Source organism: Chiloscyllium plagiosum, unplaced genomic scaffold (genome assembly GCF_037043375.1).
Source record: "Chiloscyllium plagiosum isolate Xiang-an unplaced genomic scaffold, Cpla_swu_hap1 HiC_scaffold_3, whole genome shotgun sequence".
Classification (NCBI taxonomy): Eukaryota; Metazoa; Chordata; class Chondrichthyes; order Orectolobiformes; family Hemiscylliidae; genus Chiloscyllium; species Chiloscyllium plagiosum.
In genome coordinates this window covers 123,009,123-123,025,048 of record NW_028270141.1, presented here as the reverse complement: position 1 = coordinate 123,025,048, position 15,926 = coordinate 123,009,123, and the positions used below count along the sequence as shown (strand labels likewise).

The 15,926-nt window shown below is 51.6% G+C and overlaps 7 non-coding genes and 2 pseudogenes across 7 annotated transcripts; all 9 read right to left on the bottom strand.

Moving 5' to 3' along the window:
* Window positions 1-1,154: 1,154 nt before the first annotated feature.
* On the bottom strand, window positions 1,155-1,263 carry LOC148150797 (5S ribosomal RNA; annotated as a pseudogene).
* Window positions 1,264-2,809: 1,546 nt separating this feature from the next.
* Window positions 2,810-2,928, bottom strand: LOC148150796 (5S ribosomal RNA). Its single transcript, XR_015756325.1, has one exon. It is a non-coding gene; the product is annotated as a 5S ribosomal RNA (ribosomal RNA).
* Window positions 2,929-4,477: 1,549 nt separating this feature from the next.
* Window positions 4,478-4,596, bottom strand: LOC148150795 (5S ribosomal RNA; annotated as a pseudogene).
* Window positions 4,597-6,142: 1,546 nt separating this feature from the next.
* Window positions 6,143-6,262, bottom strand: LOC148150794 (5S ribosomal RNA). The gene has a single exon (XR_015756318.1). It is a non-coding gene; the product is annotated as a 5S ribosomal RNA (ribosomal RNA).
* Window positions 6,263-7,808: 1,546 nt separating this feature from the next.
* LOC148150793 (5S ribosomal RNA) lies at window positions 7,809-7,927 on the bottom strand. The gene has a single exon (XR_015756303.1). It is a non-coding gene; the product is annotated as a 5S ribosomal RNA (ribosomal RNA).
* Window positions 7,928-9,473: 1,546 nt separating this feature from the next.
* On the bottom strand, window positions 9,474-9,592 carry LOC148150792 (5S ribosomal RNA). Its single transcript, XR_015756687.1, has one exon. It is a non-coding gene; the product is annotated as a 5S ribosomal RNA (ribosomal RNA).
* Window positions 9,593-11,138: 1,546 nt separating this feature from the next.
* On the bottom strand, window positions 11,139-11,257 carry LOC148150791 (5S ribosomal RNA). Its single transcript, XR_015756487.1, has one exon. It is a non-coding gene; the product is annotated as a 5S ribosomal RNA (ribosomal RNA).
* Window positions 11,258-12,806: 1,549 nt separating this feature from the next.
* LOC148150790 (5S ribosomal RNA) lies at window positions 12,807-12,925 on the bottom strand. The gene has a single exon (XR_015755737.1). It is a non-coding gene; the product is annotated as a 5S ribosomal RNA (ribosomal RNA).
* Window positions 12,926-14,471: 1,546 nt separating this feature from the next.
* LOC148150789 (5S ribosomal RNA) lies at window positions 14,472-14,590 on the bottom strand. Its single transcript, XR_015756476.1, has one exon. It is a non-coding gene; the product is annotated as a 5S ribosomal RNA (ribosomal RNA).
* Between the last annotated feature and the right edge of the window lie 1,336 nt (window positions 14,591-15,926).

Genomic DNA, 15,926 nt, shown 5'->3' with positions numbered 1-15,926 from the left:
ATTCGCAAATTTCATCAGCTGGGTGGCAGGGTGAAATGTGATGAGGATGTTAGGAGATTACAGGGTGACCTGGACAAGTTAGGTGAGTGCTCAGATGCATGGCAGATGCACTTTCACGTGGATAAATGGATCCTTATCCACTTTGGTGGCAAGAACAGGAAGGCAGATTACCACCTAAGTGGAATCAATTTAGGTAAAGGGGCAGTACAGAGAGATCTGGGGGTTCTTGTACACCACTCAATGAAGGTAAGCATGCAGGTACAGCAGGTAGTGAAGAAGGCTAATAGCATGCTGGCCTTCATAACAAGAGGGATTGAGTATAGAAGCAAAGAGGTCCTTCTGCAGCTGTACAGGGCCCTGGTGAGACCACACCTGGAGTACTGTGTGCAGTTCTGGTCTCCAAATTTGAGGAGAGACATTCTGGCTATTGAGGGAATGCAGCGTAGGTTCACGAGGTCAATTCCTGGAATGGCGGGATTACCTTACACTGAAAGACTGGAGCGACTGGGCTTGTGTACCCTTGAGTTTAGAAGACTGAGAGGGGATCTGGTTGAGACATATAAGATGATCAAAGGATTGGACACTCTGGCGGCAGGCAACATGTTTCCGCTGCGGGGTGAGTGCCGAAACAGAGGACACAGCTTAAAAATACGGGGTAGACCATTTAGGACAGAGATGAGGAGAAACTTCTTCACCCAGAGAGTGGTGGCTGTGTGGAATGCTCTGCCCCAGAGGGCAGTGGAGGCCCAGTCTCTGGATTCATTTAAGAAAGAGTTGGATAGAGCTCTCAAGGATAGTGGAATCAAGGGTTATGGAGATAAGGCAGGAACAGGATACTGATTAAGGATGATCAGCCATGATCATATTGAATGGTGGTGCAGGCTGGAAGGGCAGAATGGCCAACTCCTGCACCTATTGTCTATTGTCCGCCTTTCCTGACTGCCACCCGCAGACAGCGTGCAGCCCCAATCCCTTTCTTTCCGCCTTTCTTGCTGATTTTGGCAGCGCTCCGCTCTCCTCCCCTCCGTGTCTCGTGCCTGCAGGAGACTGATGCCAGGCACAGCAGCAGCAGCAGCAAAAATAACCTGCCGCTCCATTGCCTGGCACAAGACAAGTGCAGAGGGGTGACTTGAGCAGCCACTGCTGGCGGAAAAAGCCTACTGCACCTGGTATTCCCAGGCGGTCTCCCATCCAAGTACTAACCAGGCCTGAGTCTGCTTAGCTTCCGAGATCAGGCGTTTTCAGACTAGTATGGCCGTAGGCGCTGGCCCCTGCCTTTTCTCCCTACTTCAAGGCGTGCTGGCCAGCCACATTTTCTTTCTTGCTCTTTCTCTTTATCCCCTTTGGCTTTTTTTTCTCTTTTCTCTTTGCTCTTCCTCCTCCGTGCGTGCTTCCCTCCCTCCGTCCCTCCAGCTGCCTTTCAGCCAGCCCTTGCCCACCAGGCTCCTGTAGTCTCCCACATCCCCACACAGGCCAACTGCAAGCCCTCCCTCTGCTTCATAGGGCCGCAGCCTGCATTCTCTCATCCTTCCACACTCCTCCACCCCTCCATTTCGGAATGCCAGGCACTGACCAGTGGGGTACCGCACGGATCAGTACTGGGACCGCAGCTTTTTACAATCTATCTTCAGGATATACAAGATGGTATTAGCAATAACATTCGCAAATTTCATCAGCTGGGTGGCAGGGTGAAATGTGATGAGGATGTTAGGAGATTACAGGGTGACCTGGACAAGTTAGGTGAGTGCTCAGATGCATGGCAGATGCACTTTCACGTGGATAAATGGATCCTTATCCACTTTGGTGGCAAGAACAGGAAGGCAGATTACCACCTAAGTGGAATCAATTTAGGTAAAGGGGCAGTACAGAGAGATCTGGGGGTTCTTGTACACCACTCAATGAAGGTAAGCATGCAGGTACAGCAGGTAGTGAAGAAGGCTAATAGCATGCTGGCCTTCATAACAAGAGGGATTGAGTATAGAAGCAAAGAGGTCCTTCTGCAGCTGTACAGGGCCCTGGTGAGACCACACCTGGAGTACTGTGTGCAGTTCTGGTCTCCAAATTTGAGGAGAGACATTCTGGCTATTGAGGGAATGCAGCGTAGGTTCACGAGGTCAATTCCTGGAATGGCGGGATTACCTTACACTGAAAGACTGGAGCGACTGGGCTTGTGTACCCTTGAGTTTAGAAGACTGAGAGGGGATCTGGTTGAGACATATAAGATGATCAAAGGATTGGACACTCTGGCGGCAGGCAACATGTTTCCGCTGCGGGGTGAGTGCCGAAACAGAGGACACAGCTTAAAAATACGGGGTAGACCATTTAGGACAGAGATGAGGAGAAACTTCTTCACCCAGAGAGTGGTGGCTGTGTGGAATGCTCTGCCCCAGAGGGCAGTGGAGGCCCAGTCTCTGGATTCATTTAAGAAAGAGTTGGATAGAGCTCTCAAGGATAGTGGAATCAAGGGTTATGGAGATAAGGCAGGAACAGGATACTGATTAAGGATGATCAGCCATGATCATATTGAATGGTGGTGCAGGCTGGAAGGGCAGAATGGCCAACTCCTGCACCTATTGTCTATTGTCCGCCTTTCCTGACTGCCACCCGCAGACAGCGTGCAGCCCCAATCCCTTTCTTTCCGCCTTTCTTGCTGATTTTGGCAGCGCTCCGCTCTCCTCCCCTCCGTGTCTCGTGCCTGCAGGAGACTGATGCCAGGCAATGGAGCAGCAGCAAAAATAACCTGCCGCTCCATTGCCTGGCACAAGACAAGTGCAGAGGGGTGACTTGAGCAGCCACTGCTGGCGGAAAAAGCCTACTGCACCTGGTATTCCCAGGCGGTCTCCCATCCAAGTACTAACCACGCCTGAGTTTGCTTAGCTTCCGAGATCAGACGAGATCGGGCGTTTTCAGACTAGTATGGCCGTAGGCGCTGGCCCCTGCCTTTTCTCCCTACTTCAAGGCGTGCTGGCCAGCCACATTTTCTTTCTTGCTCTTTCTCTTTATCCCCTTTGGCTTTTTTTTCTCTTTTCTCTTTGCTCTTCCTCCTCCGTGCGTGCTTCCCTCCCTCCGTCCCTCCAGCTGCCTTTCAGCCAGCCCTTGCCCACCAGGCTCCTGTAGTCTCCCACATCCCCACACAGGCCAACAGCAAGCCCTCCCCCTGCTTCATAGGGCCGCAGCCTGCATTCTCTCATCCTTCCACACTCCTCCACCCCTCCATTTCGGAATGCCAGGCACTGACCAGTGGGGTACCGCACGGATCAGTACTGGGACCGCAGCTTTTTACAATCTATCTTCAGGATATACAAGATGGTATTAGCAATAACATTCGCAAATTTCATCAGCTGGGTGGCAGGGTGAAATGTGATGAGGATGTTAGGAGATTACAGGGTGACCTGGACAAGTTAGGTGAGTGCTCAGATGCATGGCAGATGCACTTTCACGTGGATAAATGGATCCTTATCCACTTTGGTGGCAAGAACAGGAAGGCAGATTACCACCTAAGTGGAATCAATTTAGGTAAAGGGGCAGTACAGAGAGATCTGGGGGTTCTTGTACACCACTCAATGAAGGTAAGCATGCAGGTACAGCAGGTAGTGAAGAAGGCTAATAGCATGCTGGCCTTCATAACAAGAGGGATTGAGTATAGAAGCAAAGAGGTCCTTCTGCAGCTGTACAGGGCCCTGGTGAGACCACACCTGGAGTACTGTGTGCAGTTCTGGTCTCCAAATTTGAGGAGAGACATTCTGGCTATTGAGGGAATGCAGCGTAGGTTCACGAGGTCAATTCCTGGAATGGCGGGATTACCTTACACTGAAAGACTGGAGCGACTGGGCTTGTGTACCCTTGAGTTTAGAAGACTGAGAGGGGATCTGGTTGAGACATATAAGATGATCAAAGGATTGGACACTCTGGCGGCAGGCAACATGTTTCCGCTGCGGGGTGAGTGCCGAAACAGAGGACACAGCTTAAAAATACAGGGTAGACCATTTAGGACAGAGATGAGGAGAAACTTCTTCACCCAGAGAGTGGTGGCTGTGTGGAATGCTCTGCCCCAGAGGGCAGTGGAGGCCCAGTCTCTGGATTCATTTAAGAAAGAGTTGGATAGAGCTCTCAAGGATAGTGGAATCAAGGGTTATGGAGATAAGGCAGGAACAGGATACTGATTAAGGATGATCAGCCATGATCATATTGAATGGTGGTGCAGGCTGGAAGGGCAGAATGGCCAACTCCTGCACCTATTGTCTATTGTCCGCCTTTCCTGACTGCCACCCGCAGACAGCGTGCAGCCCCAATCCCTTTCTTTCCGCCTTTCTTGCTGATTTTGGCAGCGCTCCGCTCTCCTCCCCTCCGTGTCTCGTGCCTGCAGGAGACTGATGCCAGGCACAGCAGCAGCAGCAGCAAAAATAACCTGCCGCTCCATTGCCTGGCACAAGACAAGTGCAGAGGGGTGACTTGAGCAGCCACTGCTGGCGGAAAAAGCCTACTGCACCTGGCATTCCCAGGCGGTCTCCCATCCAAGTACTAACCAGGCCGGAGTCTGCTTAGCTTCCGAGATCAGACAAGATCGGGCGTTTTCAGACTAGTATGGCCGTAGGCGCTGGCCCCTGCCTTTTCTCCCTACTTCAAGGCGTGCTGGCCAGCCACATTTTCTTTCTTGCTCTTTCTCTTTATCCCCTTTGGCTTTTTTTTCTCTTTTCTCTTTGCTCTTCCTCCTCCGTGCGTGCTTCCCTCCCTCCGTCCCTCCAGCTGCCTTTCAGCCAGCCCTTGCCCACCAGGCTCCTGTAGTCTCCCACATCCCCACACAGGCCAACTGCAAGCCCTCCCCCTGCTTCATAGGGCCGCAGCCTGCATTCTCTCATCCTACCACACTCCTCCACCCCTCCATTTCGGAATGCCAGGCACTGACCAGTGGGGTACCGCACGGATCAGTACTGGGACCGCAGCTTTTTACAATCTATCTTCAGGATATACAAGATGGTATTAGCAATAACATTCGCAAATTTCATCAGCTGGGTGGCAGGGTGAAATGTGATGAGGATGTTAGGAGATTACAGGGTGACCTGGACAAGTTAGGTGAGTGCTCAGATGCATGGCAGATGCACTTTCACGTGGATAAATGGATCCTTATCCACTTTGGTGGCAAGAACAGGAAGGCAGATTACCACCTAAGTGGAATCAATTTAGGTAAAGGGGCAGTACAGAGAGATCTGGGGGTTCTTGTACACCACTCAATGAAGGTAAGCATGCAGGTACAGCAGGTAGTGAAGAAGGCTAATAGCATGCTGGCCTTCATAACAAGAGGGATTGAGTATAGAAGCAAAGAGGTCCTTCTGCAGCTGTACAGGGCCCTGGTGAGACCACACCTGGAGTACTGTGTGCAGTTCTGGTCTCCAAATTTGAGGAGAGACATTCTGGCTATTGAGGGAATGCAGCGTAGGTTCACGAGGTCAATTCCTGGAATGGCGGGATTACCTTACACTGAAAGACTGGAGCGACTGGGCTTGTGTACTCTTGAGTTTAGAAGACTGAGAGGGGATCTGGTTGAGACATATAAGATGATCAAAGGATTGGACACTCTGGCGGCAGGCAACATGTTTCCGCTGCGGGGTGAGTGCCGAAACAGAGGACACAGCTTAAAAATACAGGGTAGACCATTTAGGACAGAGATGAGGAGAAACTTCTTCACCCAGAGAGTGGTGGCTGTGTGGAATGCTCTGCCCCAGAGGGCAGTGGAGGCCCAGTCTCTGGATTCATTTAAGAAAGAGTTGGATAGAGCTCTCAAGGATAGTGGAATCAAGGGTTATGGAGATAAGGCAGGAACAGGATACTGATTAAGGATGATCAGCCATGATCATATTGAATGGTGGTGCAGGCTGGAAGGGCAGAATGGCCAACTCCTGCACCTATTGTCTATTGTCCGCCTTTCCTGACTGCCACCCGCAGACAGCGTGCAGCCCCAATCCCTTTCTTTCCGCCTTTCTTGCTGATTTTGGCAGCGCTCCGCTCTCCTCCCCTCCGTGTCTCGTGCCTGCAGGAGACTGATGCCAGGCACAGCAGCAGCAGCAAAAATAACCTGCCGCTCCATTGCCTGGCACAAGACAAGTGCAGAGGGGTGACTTGAGCAGCCACTGCTGGCGGAAAAAGCCTACTGCACCTGGTATTCCCAGGCGGTCTCCCATCCAAGTACTAACCAGGCCTGAGTCTGCTTAGCTTCTCGAGATCACACGAGATCGGGCGTTTTCAGACTAGTATGGCCGTAGGCGCTGGCCCCTGCCTTTTCTCCCTACTTCAAGGCGTGCTGGCCAGCCACATTTTCTTTCTTGCTCTTTCTCTTTATCCCCTTTGGCTTTTTTTTCTCTTTTCTCTTTGCTCTTCCTCCTCCGTGCGTGCTTCCCTCCCTCCGTCCCTCCAGCTGCCTTTCAGCCAGCCCTTGCCCACCAGGCTCCTGTAGTCTCCCACATCCCCACACAGGCCAACTGCAAGCCCTCCCCCTGCTTCATAGGGCCGCAGCCTGCATTCTCTCATCCTTCCACACTCCTCCACCCCTCCATTTCGGAATGCCAGGCACTGACCAGTGGGGTACCGCACGGATCAGTACTGGGACCGCAGCTTTTTACAATCTATCTTCAGGATATACAAGATGGTATTAGCAATAACATTCGCAAATTTCATCAGCTGGGTGGCAGGGTGAAATGTGATGAGGATGTTAGGAGATTACAGGGTGACCTGGACAAGTTAGGTGAGTGCTCAGATGCATGGCAGATGCACTTTCACGTGGATAAATGGATCCTTATCCACTTTGGTGGCAAGAACAGGAAGGCAGATTACCACCTAAGTGGAATCAATTTAGGTAAAGGGGCAGTACAGAGAGATCTGGGGGTTCTTGTACACCACTCAATGAAGGTAAGCATGCAGGTACAGCAGGTAGTGAAGAAGGCTAATAGCATGCTGGCCTTCATAACAAGAGGGATTGAGTATAGAAGCAAAGAGGTCCTTCTGCAGCTGTACAGGGCCCTGGTGAGACCACACCTGGAGTACTGTGTGCAGTTCTGGTCTCCAAATTTGAGGAGAGACATTCTGGCTATTGAGGGAATGCAGCGTAGGTTCACGAGGTCAATTCCTGGAATGGCGGGATTACCTTACACTGAAAGACTGGAGCGACTGGGCTTGTGTACTCTTGAGTTTAGAAGACTGAGAGGGGATCTGGTTGAGACATATAAGATGATCAAAGGATTGGACACTCTGGCGGCAGGCAACATGTTTCCGCTGCGGGGTGAGTGCCGAAACAGAGGACACAGCTTAAAAATACAGGGTAGACCATTTAGGACAGAGATGAGGAGAAACTTCTTCACCCAGAGAGTGGTGGCTGTGTGGAATGCTCTGCCCCAGAGGGCAGTGGAGGCCCAGTCTCTGGATTCATTTAAGAAAGAGTTGGATAGAGCTCTCAAGGATAGTGGAATCAAGGGTTATGGAGATAAGGCAGGAACAGGATACTGATTAAGGATGATCAGCCATGATCATATTGAATGGTGGTGCAGGCTGGAAGGGCAGAATGGCCAACTCCTGCACCTATTGTCTATTGTCCGCCTTTCCTGACTGCCACCCGCAGACAGCGTGCAGCCCCAATCCCTTTCTTTCCGCCTTTCTTGCTGATTTTGGCAGCGCTCCGCTCTCCTCCCCTCCGTGTCTCGTGCCTGCAGGAGACTGATGCCAGGCACAGCAGCAGCAGCAAAAATAACCTGCCGCTCCATTGCCTGGCACAAGACAAGTGCAGAGGGGTGACTTGAGCAGCCACTGCTGGCGGAAAAAGCCTACTGCACCTGGTATTCCCAGGCGGTCTCCCATCCAAGTACTAACCAGGCCTGAGTCTGCTTAGCTTCCGAGATCAGACGAGATCGGGCGTTTTCAGACTAGTATGGCCGTAGGCGCTGGCCCCTGCCTTTTCTCCCTACTTCAAGGCGTGCTGGCCAGCCACATTTTCTTTCTTGCTCTTTCTCTTTATCCCCTTTGGCTTTTTTTTCTCTTTTCTCTTTGCTCTTCCTCCTCCGTGCGTGCTTCCCTCCCTCCGTCCCTCCAGCTGCCTTTCAGCCAGCCCTTGCCCACCAGGCTCCTGTAGTCTCCCACATCCCCACACAGGCCAACTGCAAGCCCTCCCCCTGCTTCATAGGGCCGCAGCCTGCATTCTCTCATCCTTCCACACTCCTCCACCCCTCCATTTCGGAATGCCAGGCACTGACCAGTGGGGTACCGCACGGATCAGTACTGGGACCGCAGCTTTTTACAATCTATCTTCAGGATATACAAGATGGTATTAGCAATAACATTCGCAAATTTCATCAGCTGGGTGGCAGGGTGAAATGTGATGAGGATGTTAGGAGATTACAGGGTGACCTGGACAAGTTAGGTGAGTGCTCAGATGCATGGCAGATGCACTTTCACGTGGATAAATGGATCCTTATCCACTTTGGTGGCAAGAACAGGAAGGCAGATTACCACCTAAGTGGAATCAATTTAGGTAAAGGGGCAGTACAGAGAGATCTGGGGGTTCTTGTACACCACTCAATGAAGGTAAGCATGCAGGTACAGCAGGTAGTGAAGAAGGCTAATAGCATGCTGGCCTTCATAACAAGAGGGATTGAGTATAGAAGCAAAGAGGTCCTTCTGCAGCTGTACAGGGCCCTGGTGAGACCACACCTGGAGTACTGTGTGCAGTTCTGGTCTCCAAATTTGAGGAGAGACATTCTGGCTATTGAGGGAATGCAGCGTAGGTTCACGAGGTCAATTCCTGGAATGGCGGGATTACCTTACACTGAAAGACTGGAGCGACTGGGCTTGTGTACTCTTGAGTTTAGAAGACTGAGAGGGGATCTGGTTGAGACATATAAGATGATCAAAGGATTGGACACTCTGGCGGCAGGCAACATGTTTCCGCTGCGGGGTGAGTGCCGAAACAGAGGACACAGCTTAAAAATACAGGGTAGACCATTTAGGACAGAGATGAGGAGAAACTTCTTCACCCAGAGAGTGGTGGCTGTGTGGAATGCTCTGCCCCAGAGGGCAGTGGAGGCCCAGTCTCTGGATTCATTTAAGAAAGAGTTGGATAGAGCTCTCAAGGATAGTGGAATCAAGGGTTATGGAGATAAGGCAGGAACAGGATACTGATTAAGGATGATCAGCCATGATCATATTGAATGGTGGTGCAGGCTGGAAGGGCAGAATGGCCAACTCCTGCACCTATTGTCTATTGTCCGCCTTTCCTGACTGCCACCCGCAGACAGCGTGCAGCCCCAATCCCTTTCTTTCCGCCTTTCTTGCTGATTTTGGCAGCGCTCCGCTCTCCTCCCCTCCGTGTCTCGTGCCTGCAGGAGACTGATGCCAGGCACAGCAGCAGCAGCAAAAATAACCTGCCGCTCCATTGCCTGGCACAAGACAAGTGCAGAGGGGTGACTTGAGCAGCCACTGCTGGCGGAAAAAGCCTACTGCACCGGGTATTCCCAGGCGGTCTCCCATCCAAGTACTAACCAGGCCTGAGTCTGCTTAGCTTCCGAGATCAGACGAGATCGGGCGTTTTCAGACTAGTATGGCCGTAGGCGCTGGCCCCTGCCTTTTCTCCCTACTTCAAGGCGTGCTGGCCAGCCACATTTTCTTTCTTGCTCTTTCTCTTTATCCCCTTTGGCTTTTTTTTCTCTTTTCTCTTTGCTCTTCCTCCTCCGTGCGTGCTTCCCTCCCTCCGTCCCTCCAGCTGCCTTTCAGCCAGCCCTTGCCCACCAGGCTCCTGTAGTCTCCCACATCCCCACACAGGCCAACTGCAAGCCCTCCCCCTGCTTCATAGGGCCGCAGCCTGCATTCTCTCATCCTACCACACTCCTCCACCCCTCCATTTCGGAATGCCAGGCACTGACCAGTGGGGTACCGCACGGATCAGTACTGGGACCGCAGCTTTTTACAATCTATCTTCAGGATATACAAGATGGTATTAGCAATAACATTCGCAAATTTCATCAGCTGGGTGGCAGGGTGAAATGTGATGAGGATGTTAGGAGATTACAGGGTGACCTGGACAAGTTAGGTGAGTGCTCAGATGCATGGCAGATGCACTTTCACGTGGATAAATGGATCCTTATCCACTTTGGTGGCAAGAACAGGAAGGCAGATTACCACCTAAGTGGAATCAATTTAGGTAAAGGGGCAGTACAGAGAGATCTGGGGGTTCTTGTACACCACTCAATGAAGGTAAGCATGCAGGTACAGCAGGTAGTGAAGAAGGCTAATAGCATGCTGGCCTTCATAACAAGAGGGATTGAGTATAGAAGCAAAGAGGTCCTTCTGCAGCTGTACAGGGCCCTGGTGAGACCACACCTGGAGTACTGTGTGCAGTTCTGGTCTCCAAATTTGAGGAGAGACATTCTGGCTATTGAGGGAATGCAGCGTAGGTTCACGAGGTCAATTCCTGGAATGACGGGATTACCTTACACTGAAAGACTGGAGCGACTGGGCTTGTGTACCCTTGAGTTTAGAAGACTGAGAGGGGATCTGGTTGAGACATATAAGATGATCAAAGGATTGGACACTCTGGCGGCAGGCAACATGTTTCCGCTGCGGGGTGAGTGCCGAAACAGAGGACACAGCTTAAAAATACGGGGTAGACCATTTAGGACAGAGATGAGGAGAAACTTCTTCACCCAGAGAGTGGTGGCTGTGTGGAATGCTCTGCCCCAGAGGGCAGTGGAGGCCCAGTCTCTGGATTCATTTAAGAAAGAGTTGGATAGAGCTCTCAAGGATAGTGGAATCAAGGGTTATGGAGATAAGGCAGGAACAGGATACTGATTAAGGATGATCAGCCATGATCATATTGAATGGTGGTGCAGGCTGGAAGGGCAGAATGGCCAACTCCTGCACCTATTGTCTATTGTCCGCCTTTCCTGACTGCCACCCGCAGACAGCGTGCAGCCCCAATCCCTTTCTTTCCGCCTTTCTTGCTGATTTTGGCAGCGCTCCGCTCTCCTCCCCTCCGTGTCTCGTGCCTGCAGGAGACTGATGCCAGGCACAGCAGCAGCAGCAAAAATAACCTGCCGCTCCATTGCCTGGCACAAGACAAGTGCAGAGGGGTGACTTGAGCAGCCACTGCTGGTGGAAAAAGCCTACTGCACCTGGTATTCCCAGGCGGTCTCCCATCCAAGTACTAACCAGGCCTGAGTCTGCTTAGCTTCCGAGATCAGACGAGATCGGGCGCTTTCAGACTAGTATGGCCGTAGGCGCTGGCCCCTGCCTTTTCTCCCTACTTCAAGGCGTGCTGGCCAGCCACATTTTCTTTCTTGCTCTTTCTCTTTATCCCCTTTGGCTTTTTTTTCTCTTTTCTCTTTGCTCTTCCTCCTCCGTGCGTGCTTCCCTCCCTCCGTCCCTCCAGCTGCTTTTCAGCCAGCCCTTGCCCACCAGGCTCCTGTAGTCTCCCACATCCCCACACAGGCCAACTGCAAGCCCTCCCCCTGCTTCATAGGGCCGCAGCCTGCATTCTCTCATCCTTCCACACTCCTCCACCCCTCCATTTCGGAATGCCAGGCACTGACCAGTGGGGTACCGCACCGATCAGTACTGGGACCGCAGCTTTTTACAATCTATCTTCAGGATATACAAGATGGTATTAGCAATAACATTCGCTAATTTCATCAGCTGGGTGGCAGGGTGAAATGTGATGAGGATGTTAGGAGATTACAGGGTGACCTGGACAAGTTAGGTGAGTGCTCAGATGCATGGCAGATGCACTTTCACGTGGATAAATGGATCCTTATCCACTTTGGTGGCAAGAACAGGAAGGCAGATTACCACCTAAGTGGAATCAATTTAGGTAAAGGGGCAGTACAGAGAGATCTGGGGGTTCTTGTACACCACTCAATGAAGGTAAGCATGCAGGTACAGCAGGTAGTGAAGAAGGCTAATAGCATGCTGGCCTTCATAACAAGAGGGATTGAGTATAGAAGCAAAGAGGTCCTTCTGCAGCTGTACAGGGCCCTGGTGAGACCACACCTGGAGTACTGTGTGCAGTTCTGGTCTCCAAATTTGAGGAGAGACATTCTGGCTATTGAGGGAATGCAGCGTAGGTTCACGAGGTCAATTCCTGGAATGGCGGGATTACCTTACACTGAAAGACTGGAGCGACTGGGCTTGTGTACCCTTGAGTTTAGAAGACTGAGAGGGGATCTGGTTGAGACATATAAGATGATCAAAGGATTGGACACTCTGGCGGCAGGCAACATGTTTCCGCTGCGGGGTGAGTGCCGAAACAGAGGACACAGCTTAAAAATACGGGGTAGACCATTTAGGACAGAGATGAGGAGAAACTTCTTCACCCAGAGAGTGGTGGCTGTGTGGAATGCTCTGCCCCAGAGGGCAGTGGAGGCCCAGTCTCTGGATTCATTTAAGAAAGAGTTGGATAGAGCTCTCAAGGATAGTGGAATCAAGGGTTATGGAGATAAGGCAGGAACAGGATACTGATTAAGGATGATCAGCCATGATCATATTGAATGGTGGTGCAGGCTGGAAGGGCAGAATGGCCAACTCCTGCACCTATTGTCTATTGTCCGCCTTTCCTGACTGCCACCCGCAGACAGCGTGCAGCCCCAATCCCTTTCTTTCCGCCTTTCTTGCTGATTTTGGCAGCGCTCCGCTCTCCTCCCCTCCGTGTCTCGTGCCTGCAGGAGACTGATGCCAGGCACAGCAGCAGCAGCAGCAAAAATAACCTGCCGCTCCATTGCCTGGCACAAGACAAGTGCAGAGGGGTGACTTGAGCAGCCACTGCTGGCGGAAAAAGCCTACTGCACCTGGTATTCCCAGGCGGTCTCCCATCCAAGTACTAACCAGGCCTGAGTCTGCTTAGCTTCCGAGATCAGACGAGATCGGGCGTTTTCAGACTACTATGGCCGTAGGCGCTGGCCCCTGCCTTTTCTCCCTACTTCAAGGCGTGCTGGCCAGCCACATTTTCTTTCTTGCTCTTTCTCTTTATCCCCTTTGGCTTTTTTTTCTCTTTTCTCTTTGCTCTTCCTCCTCCGTGCGTGCTTCCCTCCCTCCGTCCCTCCAGCTGCCTTTCAGCCAGCCCTTGCCCACCAGGCTCCTGTAGTCTCCCACATCCCCACACAGGCCAACTGCAAGCCCTCCCCCTGCTTCATAGGGCCGCAGCCTGCATTCTCTCATCCTTCCACACTCCTCCACCCCTCCATTTCGGAATGCCGGGCACTGACCAGTGGGGTACCGCACGGATCAGTACTGGGACCGCAGCTTTTTACAATCTATCTTCAGGATATACAAGATGGTATTAGCAATAACATTCGCAAATTTCATCAGCTGGGTGGCAGGGTGAAATGTGATGAGGATCTTAGGAGATTACAGGGTGACCTGGACAAGTTAGGTGAGTGCTCAGATGCATGGCAGATGCACTTTCACGTGGATAAATGGATCCTTATCCACTTTGGTGGCAAGAACAGGAAGGCAGATTACCACCTAAGTGGAATCAATTTAGGTAAAGGGGCAGTACAGAGAGATCTGGGGGTTCTTGTACACCACTCAATGAAGGTAAGCATGCAGGTACAGCAGGTAGTGAAGAAGGCTAATAGCATGCTGGCCTTCATAACAAGAGGGATTGAGTATAGAAGCAAAGAGGTCCTTCTGCAGCTGTACAGGGCCCTGGTGAGACCACACCTGGAGTACTGTGTGCAGTTCTGGTCTCCAAATTTGAGGAGAGACATTCTGGCTATTGAGGGAATGCAGCGTAGGTTCACGAGGTCAATTCCTGGAATGGCGGGATTACCTTACACTGAAAGACTGGAGCGACTGGGCTTGTGTACCCTTGAGTTTAGAAGACTGAGAGGGGATCTGGTTGAGACATATAAGATGATCAAAGGATTGGACACTCTGGCGGCAGGCAACATGTTTCCGCTGCGGGGTGAGTGCCGAAACAGAGGACACAGCTTAAAAATACGGGGTAGACCATTTAGGACAGAGATGAGGAGAAACTTCTTCACCCAGAGAGTGGTGGCTGTGTGGAATGCTCTGCCCCAGAGGGCAGTGGAGGCCCAGTCTCTGGATTCATTTAAGAAAGCGTTGGATAGAGCTCTCAAGGATAGTGGAATCAAGGGTTATGGAGATAAGGCAGGAACAGGATACTGATTAAGGATGATCAGCCATGATCATATTGAATGGTGGTGCAGGCTGGAAGGGCAGAATGGCCAACTCCTGCACCTATTGTCTATTGTCCGCCTTTCCTGACTGCCACCCGCAGACAGCGTGCAGCCCCAATCCCTTTCTTTCCGCCTTTCTTGCTGATTTTGGCAGCGCTCCGCTCTCCTCCCCTCCGTGTCTCGTGCCTGCAGGAGACTGATGCCAGGCACAGCAGCAGCAGCAAAAATAACCTGCCGCTCCATTGCCTGGCACAAGACAAGTGCAGAGGGGTGACTTGAGCAGCCACTGCTGGCGGAAAAAGCCTACTGCACCTGGTATTCCCAGGCGGTCTCCCATCCAAGTACTAACCAGGCCTGAGTCTGCTTAGCTTCCGAGATCAGACGAGATCGGGCGCTTTCAGACTAGTATGGCCGTAGGCGCTGGCCCCTGCCTTTTCTCCCTACTTCAAGGCGTGCTGGCCAGCCACATTTTCTTTCTTGCTCTTTCTCTTTATCCCCTTTGGCTTTTTTTTCTCTTTTCTCTTTGCTCTTCCTCCTCCGTGCGTGCTTCCCTCCCTCCGTCCCTCCAGCTGCTTTTCAGCCAGCCCTTGCCCACCAGGCTCCTGTAGTCTCCCACATCCCCACACAGGCCAACTGCAAGCCCTCCCCCTGCTTCATAGGGCCGCAGCCTGCATTCTCTCATCCTTCCACACTCCTCCACCCCTCCATTTCGGAATGCCAGGCACTGACCAGTGGGGTACCGCACCGATCAGTACTGGGACCGCAGCTTTTTACAATCTATCTTCAGGATATACAAGATGGTATTAGCAATAACATTCGCTAATTTCATCAGCTGGGTGGCAGGGTGAAATGTGATGAGGATGTTAGGAGATTACAGGGTGACCTGGACAAGTTAGGTGAGTGCTCAGATGCATGGCAGATGCACTTTCACGTGGATAAATGGATCCTTATCCACTTTGGTGGCAAGAACAGGAAGGCAGATTACCACCTAAGTGGAATCAATTTAGGTAAAGGGGCAGTACAGAGAGATCTGGGGGTTCTTGTACACCACTCAATGAAGGTAAGCATGCAGGTACAGCAGGTAGTGAAGAAGGCTAATAGCATGCTGGCCTTCATAACAAGAGGGATTGAGTATAGAAGCAAAGAGGTCCTTCTGCAGCTGTACAGGGCCCTGGTGAGACCACACCTGGAGTACTGTGTGCAGTTCTGGTCTCCAAATTTGAGGAGAGACATTCTGGCTATTGAGGGAATGCAGCGTAGGTTCACGAGGTCAATTCCTGGAATGGCGGGATTACCTTACACTGAAAGACTGGAGCGACTGGGCTTGTGTACCCTTGAGTTTAGAAGACTGAGAGGGGATCTGGTTGAGACATATAAGATGATCAAAGGATTGGACACTCTGGCGGCAGGCAACATGTTTCCGCTGCGGGGTGAGTGCCGAAACAGAGGACACAGCTTAAAAATACGGGGTAGACCATTTAGGACAGAGATGAGGAGAAACTTCTTCACCCAGAGAGTGGTGGCTGTGTGGAATGCTCTGCCCCAGAGGGCAGTGGAGGCCCAGTCTCTGGATTCATTTAAGAAAGAGTTGGATAGAGCTCTCAAGGATAGTGGAATCAAGGGTTATGGAGATAAGGCAGGAACAGGATACTGATTAAGGATGATCAGCCATGATCATATTGAATGGTGGTGCAGGCTGGAAGGGCAGAATGGCCAACTCCTGCACCTATTGTCTATTGTCCGCCTTTCCTGACT